We start from the raw sequence: 9,813 nt of genomic DNA, 5'->3' as shown, positions 1-9,813 counted from the left end.
CAAAGAATAACTCCCATATTACTGAACCCTTGGGGAAGATCAGCGTTCTAGAACTATAGCCTATTTCAAGACAGATTTTTATCATTTCTGAAATTGCCAGCTGTGATGAAAAGATTGGAGACAGGGATGAGGAGGTATCACCTCAAAGATGAAAATAAGGTCATGAAAGCTGACTTGGAAAGGAGCAGCCTGAAATATAAGCACCTACCCTGGAATGGCAGGTGAGTGATCATTGCTGAGAAGAGGGTGACCCAGTGGCCGAGGAGGCTGGCAGCTCGCTTGCATCCCAAGGGCAATGTGAGTCTGATCAGGTGGAGTCTGAAAGCCAGGGCAATGTGAGTCTTGATCAGGTGGAGTCTGAAAGCAGGTGAGTCAGAAGTGAAGGTGACCTGTGGGGATGGGCCCATCTGACATACGGCCTAACATTGTCCAGCTCCTTTGTTTGAATCTGTATTGACCAGAAGATTATTCACTGCAGCACTGTTTGTACACACAAATATTGGAAACAACCTGCATGCTTATACATAGGAGAATGGTTGAAAATATGGCACAGCCACACAGTGGACGTCTGCACATCAAGAAAAAAAGTGGATGAACTCTATGAACTGATTTGGAGTGACTCTGAGACTCTTGGGTGAAAAACAGCAAAATGTATAGATAAGAAAACACACATGTGCTCATTTGTGCAAAATACAGAAAGAATAAACCAAAAACTGGAGATTGGTTACCTACAGAGGACTGATGAAAAAGATTTGGAAAGCGGAATTGGAGCAAGTTCATGGGAATGAGGAGGGAATGTCATATTCTCTGAGCTTCCCTTCTTGTATAGCTTTGAGTTTTAGAAGCATAGTAATGCTTCCCACACCCCTAAAATAATGAAATGAAAGTCAGGATGGGGGGAGGAAAACATCCCAAATGGAAAACAATAACAATTGAACCCAATTCTTTCAAATGGGTACATTGCCAGACGGAAAGGAAAGGGGCTGAACAAACCTAAGTAACTGGAAGTCAGTATGATGGTACTGCAAGCTAAGGAGAACTGGGTGCAAATATGCTAGTTTAGTGGACCTATCTCTTACAGAGGTATGAGTTAGCAATAACGTCATTATCTTATGTGTAATGCATGGTAGGTAATGGTAATGAGAGCCAGGCTTCTCACAGTTTGTAGCAACACATGGTAAAGTGACCCCTAGTGAGTCCAGTTCTATAACCTGTTCCCTTTAGTGAATGCAGGATCTGTGACTGCTTCTAACCAATTGAATACTGGCAAAGGTGATGAGCTATCACTCCTTGATTAGGTCTTGTTAAGTCTCAAGTCAGCTGACTTTAAGATCAGAAGAGATTTTCCTGGATGGGACTGACCAATCAGGCGAGACTTTGAAAGAGTTAGAATTCATGGACCTGAAGCAGAAGAGACTCTCTTTCCATTGCTGGCTTTGAAAAAGCAAACTGCTTGGATTCTACAGCCCCAAAAAAATGAATCTGCCAATGACCCAATGGAGTTGAAGGCAGATCCTTCCTCAGTCAGGCCCCCAGATGAGAACACAGCAGAGAACTCAGCTATATGGTGCCAGACTTCCAACCTACAGACACTGTGAGAAAATATATGGGTGTAGTTTTAAGCTACAAAGTCTGTGGAAAATTATTATCCAGCATAGAAAACTAATTACACAGAAGGAAGAACTAACAAAGTGGGGAAGATTGGATTGAGCTTTCTGGTGTTAAAATGGAATTAGAGTTTCTAGCATGGATGTAATTCTTAATATATGTGCAGAAATAAATATAAGTATGTGTATGCATTAGTATACACACACAAACATACACATTTCCTCAAGAGGGCCCATAAGAGTAGCCGTGATTAACACCTAGTTCCCAGGTCTTGGTTTACTTCCTTGAAGAAGTGGTTCATTCCAGGGCTGAGAAGGGAACATAGGATCTTGGAACTCTTGAGCCAGAAAATAAAGAAGTATTTGAAAAAGGATGGCGGTGTGTCAGAGACCCAGGAGCCAATGAATGCAGGTCTGATGGTGAAAAGCTGGAATAGTATGAACAAAATAAGAAATGATACAGAATTATTACTCATAGAATGAAATAAATACCCATGACTATTGATATAAATAAATAAATGAGAGAAGAATGAGCTCCTCTTTATAGAAGAATTCCAATTAATAAATGGAGTAAGGAAAATACACTTTTGCATAAAAATCACTTTTATGCAAACAACACAGTAGTAATTGTAGACAAATTACAGGCAGAGATTTGAAAAGAAATGTAGCATGATAGTCTTGAAGCATCTTTCCTAATGTATTCATCAATTACAAAGATAAAAATAGGAATTCTATCATGGAGAAACCCAGCAGGCACTACATTAACCAAGTGACTGAGGTAAACATTACCGGTAATAAGACACTGACCTCCTATACCTTTTAATATGATACACTGAGAAGGACACATCACTTCTATGGCAGTCTTGTCAAAACCACCTTCCCTTGATCCGTGAGAAAACATCAGATAAACCTAAGTTGAAAGACATTCTACAAAATACCCAACCAGCTAAGGTCATGAAAAGTAAGGAAAGAATAAGGAACTGTAACAGACTGTCAGAGAATCAAGTAGACCCAACAACTAAATGCAGTGCAGGGTCTGGTTAGGATACTGGATTCAAAAAAATCAAATACAAATAAAGTCTGTAATCTTAGTTCGTAACAATATCAATGTTTATGTCCTGATTGTGGTAATTGTAGTTATTAAAGTTACTACATTAGGGGAAGCTAGATGAAGGGCATTATTTTTGCAACTTTTCTGTAAGTCTAAAATTACTGCAAAACAAGAAAGGCTCCAATAAATAAAGAGACAAGCCACAAAGTGAGATGTTCATAACACATAATCAGCAAAGAATTAGTATCTAGAACACAAATCTGACAAATAGTTAAAAAAATTTAATTCTAATAGAAAAATGGGGAAAAGCCTTGAACAGGCACTGCACAGCAGAGGAAAAAAAATTTTTTATTAAGGTATCATTGATAACAACTGAGAAATTTAAATGGCCTATTAATATTTGAAAATATGCTAAACCTCATTAGTAATCACAGGAATGCAAATTAAAACAATAATGAAATGCCATTCTATATTCACTGGATGGGCAAAAATTAAAGACTGGCAATACTAAGTGTGGATGCTTTCCTGTTGATATGCATACCCTATGGGTAACACCATACAGAAACATGTGCTTTGTGTATCAGGACTCATATCACAGCATTTTTTTCCCCCAATGGCCAGAAGCTGGAAACAGCCCAAATGTCCACCAGCATAGGTTGGACAAATGGTGGCACACTTATACAGTAGACAATTCTTACAGAGGACGTGAATAACCTGTAGCCATCCATTCATATGGCTGCCCCTTAAAATGTTGGGTGAAAGAAGAAAGTCACAGAATATTTGCAATATGACTTCAACTAATCATGACCATTCTCATGATTGCATGCTCAACTCTGAATCTTCTTTTTCTGGCATGCCTGCCCTGCTAATCTTCAACTTCATGTCAATCTGGATACAGGACTTTGTTTTTACGCTTGAGCTGCTTTGAGAGCTATTGAAGGAAATCACAAGATTGTTGGGGTTGGGGCCCTGAGACACTTAGGGTGTAGAACTCAAATGCCATCCTTCTGTGTGCCACTGGTCAACTCTATACAATTCCCCTTCTCTACTGTCTTCAGAACCCCTAACCCAGTGCTCCCCAACTTCAGTGTAAATGAATCAATCGTCTAGGAGACCTTATTACGAATGCAGATCCAGTAGGTCTAGGGGTGGGGCAGAGATTTTGCGTTTCGAATAAGCTCCCTGGTGATGTCAATGCTGCCAGCTCACAGGCCATGCTTTGAGCAGTAAAGCTTTAACCCAGTGACTCCTGAACTTCAGTAATCAGAATTACCTTCAGGGCTTGTTAAAACAGATTGCTGGGCCCCACCTCCAAACTTTCTAATTCAGTAACTCTGGGATGGGGCCTGACAACGTGTTTTTCTCACAAGTTCCTAGGTGATGGCTACCACTGCTGGTCCAGGGACCACACTTTGAGAACCACCACCCTAATGTATAGCTGGCCTTATCTCTCAGCAGATGGGTTAGTCCCTCTTTAACAGGCAACAGAGGCTGTCAGGTGAGAAGCCTTACTTGGGCTCCTGTAGCCTGCTCTTCCCTGAGTGCAGCAATCATCATTTGATTGAAAGATGTTACTAAGAGGAAGAATGCATTTGTTACTAAGAAAAACATTGAGCAAAGCAGAGATGCATGTTTTGTGAAAATTCTACACCCATTTCCCTTCTGCCAACAGCATCTCCATTTTTGTCCAGGGATCCACTATTCCTTCCTCCAGGATCCGTACTACTTACAGATGGCATTAACTATTCCCAGCTCCAGGAGTAAGCATATGAATTAGGCCTGGCCTATCAGATATGCATTCCCCTTGGCCACCACAGCCATTAGCTCAGGGACAGGACTGTGACCCAATCAAAGCTAATGAGATGCATCTGAGACTTCCTGGGCCTGCTGGGAGCAAAGCTGAGACTCATTTCCACCTGACTTCGTCCAAGGAGCAGCTGAATGAAACACCACAGCAACCGTCTTGCCCTTGAGGAGAGGTAATCCCAGGCAGTGCCAGTGTGGAGGGAGAAGAGGAGGGAAGAAGAGGCAGGTTACCTACTGACATCATTTAATGGCTTGACCAAGCTCTACCCTTGGACTATTACTTAGGAGAGCTAAGATGTCTCTTTTTGTCTATACTGGTTTGGGTCGGGTTCTCCTGCCTCCATGGCTTCCAGTAGAGCGAGCGAAGAGCTGTTTGGCTAGCCTCACTGACAGCATCCCAGAGAGCATGGCGGGCCGTGCTCTAGGAGTGGGAGTGAGCGCCATGGGCGGTGGAAACTGTCTCCAGTGAGGGGCTCTCGTTACAGTCCCCAAGTGCGGGATTGCTGTGGGGACTTGCAGAGGCGGACCGGTCTGCAATGCCACGGGGGAGCAGCCCCGCAGCTCTCCGGGGGCGCAGGGCTGGGAGCTGGCAGATCAGGGTAGTGAACATCTGGAGTGCCCTCCGCTTCACGGTAGGTTCTCCACAGCAACGCTGGGCTGCGGCAGTGAGGAGGGCAGCAGCCACAGCAGACTCAAGGCCCGGCCGTCCCCGGGCTTTCCTGATACTCAGATTCTCTTAGGATTCTGTGGGAGGGAGGCACAGGGCCCCCAATAATTGCTGTAGTTGGCATTCTTGCAGGCCAGTAAGTGGGGAGCTTGGAGCTGACAAAATCCAACTTGTAATATACTTTAACATCTAATGTTATAGGGACCAAAATTTTACCTGCTACCTTGTTTAAATCTGCTTTCCCTGATAGACATTACATTCCCTCTGAATTTTCTACTTTGCTTTCATTCCATTGCCTTTGCTGTGGGAATTACCATCTTCCACCACTTTTAAGATGCACATTTATTCTAACTTTAATATCTCTGATACCTGTATTCATCTTGCAGTCAGTGGCCTGTCATAATGTAACTGGCAGTGTTTGTTCTTTCTTACTGATATGTAAAACAGGCTTTCTTAAAATCCATAGCTTCTTAGATGCAATGAAATATTATTTTTAAAAACTTCAGAGGAGGAGCCAAGATGGCGGCATGAGTAGAGCAGCGGAAATCTCCCAAAACCATATATATTTTTAAAAATACAACAAATACAACTATTTGTAAAAGAGAGGCCAGAAGATACAGTACAACAGTCAGGCTACATCTACACCTGTGAGAACTCAGCACCTCACGAAGTGGGTAAGATACAAGCCACAGCCCGGTGGTACCCAAGCACTCCTACCACCCCAGCCCACCAACAGGAGGAGAGGAGTCGGAGCGGGGAAGGAGTGGGAGCCCAGGACTACTAAATACCCAGCCCTAGTCATCCACACCAGGAGCGCAGACACACAGTGCATAATGTGCTGGATATTAGGGAAACAGAACAGTAAAACCTGTGAGCAGGTCCCTGGAGCCAGCACCCCTTGGACAAAAGAAAAGCGAGTGCTTTTGGAAAGTCTCAAAGGGACAGGGGCTTCACAGCTGGACAGAACAATCCCAGCACACTCAGCCCAGCAGCTGGGAATCCCGGGGAATTTCACGGGCCCCAGCCCCCTGGGAGGCAATGAAGCTCTGAAGCCCCTCATGGTGATAAACAGCCTCCCTTCCATTCCCCCTCCCGCGCGACCCTGGCAGAGCAGCCTGACAGCAGCCGCACCCACAGTAGCCTCCCAGAGCCTCTTCCACAGCTGCCTGGGCCAGACTCAGAGGCCACGCTGGCATGCGACAGCCCAGCACAGACAGAGGAAGCTGGGGACAGGGCGCAAAGTGTCGCCATTCTCACAGGAGGGCACACCTGGCGCACCCGCCACTCCCCACGGGGACGTGAGCTGCCCTGACTGCTGCCCCACCTGCGGCAGCTCAGGAAACAAAACTGCAAGCTGCTCCCCGTGTGCGGGTAACAGGCACAGGCAGCGGAGAATGGCAAGGCGCAGGAAGGAACATTGTTCTCCCAGCTGACACACACACACCAACTGCCTACGACTACCTCTATCACCATGAAAAGGCAGAAGAATTTGATCCAGTCCAGAATTACCCAGACAACCCCTGAGAGGGAGCCTGCGGAGATAGATTTAACCAATCTTCCTGAAAAATAATTCAAAATAAAGGTCATAACCATGCCGATGGACCTGCAGAGAAATATGCAGGAGCTAAAAAGGATCAAGTTAGGAGGAAGAATACAAAAATAAAACAATCTCTGGAAGGATTTAAAAGCAGAATGGATGAGATGCAAGAGGCCATTGATGGATTAGGAACCAGAGAACAGGAATGCATAGAAGCTGATGCAGAGAGAGAGAAGAGGATCTCCAGGATTGAAACAATATTAAGAGAACTGTGTGACCAATCCAAAAGGAACAATATCTGCATTATAGGGGTACCAGAAGAAGAAGAAGAGAGAAAACAGGATAGAAAGTGTATTTGAAGAAATAATTGCTGAAAACTTCCCCAAACTGGGGGAGGAAATAATCGTTCAGACCATGGAAGTACACAGAATTCCCAAAAGAAGGGACCCAAGGAGGACAACACCAAGGCACATAATAATTAAAATAGCAAAGATCAAGGACAAGGACAGAATTTTAAAGGCAGGCAGAGAGAGAAAAAAGGTCACCTACAAAGGAAAACCCATCAGGCTATCATTAAACTTCTCAACAGGCCAGAAGAGAATGGCATGATATATTTAATGCAATGAAACAGAAGGGCCTTGAACCAAGAATACTGTATCCAGCACGATTATCATTTAAATATGAAGGAGGGATTAAACAATTCCCAGACAAGCAAAAGTTGAAGGAATTTGCCTCCCACAAACCACCTCTACAGGGTATTTTAGAGGGACTGCTACAGATGGAAACACTCCTAAGGCTAAATAGATGTCACCAGAGAAAATAAAATCACAGCAAAGAAAGCAGACCAACCAAATACTAACTAAAGGCAAAAAATAAAATCAACTACTCACAAAAGCAGTCAAAGGAAACAAAAAGAGTACAGAATAAAACACCTAACATATAAAGAATGGAGGAGGAACAAGAAGGGAGAGAAATAGAGAATCATCAGACTCTGTTTATAATAGTTTAATAAGCGAGTTAAGTTAGACAGTAAGATACTAAAGAAGCTAACCTTGAACCTTTGGCAACCATGAATCTAAAGCCTGCAATGGCAATAAGTACATATCTTTCAATAATCACCCTAAATGTAAATGGACTGAAGGCACCAATCAAAAGACACAGAGTAATAGAATGGATAAAAAAGCAAGACCCATCTATATGCTCCTTACAAGAGACCCACCCCAAACCCAAAGACATACACAGACTAAAAGTCAAGGGATGGAAAAAGATATTTCATGCAAACAATAGGGAGAAAAAAGCAGGTGTTGCAGTACTAGTATCAGACAAAATAGACTTCAAAACAAAGAAAGTAACAAGAGATAAAGAAGGACATTACATAATGATAAAGGGCTCAGTCCAACAAGCGGATCTAACCATTATAAATATATATGCACACAACACAGGAGCACCAGCATATGTGAAACAACTACTAACAGAAATAAAGGAGGAAATAGAATGCAATACATTCATTTTAGGAGACTTCAACGCACCACTTACTCCAAAGGATAGATCCACCAGACAGAAAATAAGTAAGGACACAGAGGCACTGAACAACACACTAGAACAGATGGATCTAATAGACATCTATAGAACTCTACATCCAAAAGCAACAGGACACACATTCTTCTCAAATGCACATGGAACATTTTCCAGAATAGACCACATACTAAGCCACAAAAAGAGCCTCAGTAAATTAAAAAAGACTGAAATTCTACCAACCAACTTCTCAGACCACAAAGGTAAAAAACTAGAAATAAATTGTACAAAGAAAACAAAAAGGCTCACAACGCATGGAGGCTTAACAACATGCTCCTAAATAATCAGTGGATCAATGACCAAATTAAAATAGAGATCAAGCAATATATGGAGACAAATGACAACAACACCACAAAGCCCCAACTTCGGTGGGACGCAGCGATGGCAGTATAAGAGGAAAGTATGTAGCAATCCAGGCCTATTTAAAGAAGGAAGGACAATCCCAAATGAATAGTCTAAAGTCGCAATTATTGAAATTGGAAAAAGAACAAATGAGGCCCAAAGTCAGCAGAAGGAGGGACATAATAAAGATCCGAGAAGAAATATATAAAATTAAGAAGAATAAAAGAATAGAAAAAAATCAATGAAACCAAGAGCTGGTTCTTTGTGAAAATAAACCAAATATATAAGTCCCTAGTCATACTTATTAAGAGAAAAAGAGAATCTACACACATCAACAGAATCAGAAACGAGAAAGGAAAAATCATGACGGACCCAACAGAAATACAAAGAATCATTAGAGAATACTATGAGAATCTATATGATAACAAGCTGGAAAACCTAGAAGAAATGGACAACTTCCTAGAAAAATACAACCTTCCAAGACTGACCAAGGAAGAAACAGAAAATCTAAACAGACCAATTACCAGCAACGAAATCAAAGCGGTAATCAAAAAACTACCCAAGAACAAAACCCCCGGGCAAGATGGATTTACCGCGGAATTTTATCAGACATACAGAGAAGACATTATACCCATTCTCCTTAAAGTTTTCAAAAAAATAGAAGAGGAGGGAATACTTCCAAACTCATTCTAGAAAGCCTGCATCACTCTAATACCAAAACCAGGCAAAGACCCCACAAAAAAAGAAAATTATGGACCAATATCCCTGATGAGCATAAATGCAAAAATACTCAACAAAATATTAGCAAACAGAATTCAAAATTACATCAAGAGGATCATACACCATGACCAAGTGGAATTCATCTCAGGGATGGAAGGATGGTACAACATTTGAAAATCTATCAACATCATCTACCACATCAACAAAACGAAGGACAAAAACCACATGATCATCTCCATAGATGCTGAAAAGGCATTCAACAAAATTCAACATCCATTCATGATAAAAACTCTCAACAAAATGGGTATAGAGGGCAAGTACCTCAACATAGTAAAGGCCATATATGACAAACCCACAGCCAACATCATACTTAACAGCAAGAAGCTGAAAGCTTTTCCTCTAAGATCAGGAACAAGACAGGGATGCCCACTCTCCTCACTGTTATTCAACATAGTGCCAGAAGTCCTAGCCATGGCAATCAGACAAAACAAGGAAATACAAGACATCC

Source organism: Manis javanica, chromosome 2 (genome assembly GCF_040802235.1).
Source record: "Manis javanica isolate MJ-LG chromosome 2, MJ_LKY, whole genome shotgun sequence".
Classification (NCBI taxonomy): domain Eukaryota; kingdom Metazoa; phylum Chordata; class Mammalia; order Pholidota; family Manidae; genus Manis; species Manis javanica.
This window is presented reverse-complemented; position numbering follows the sequence as displayed.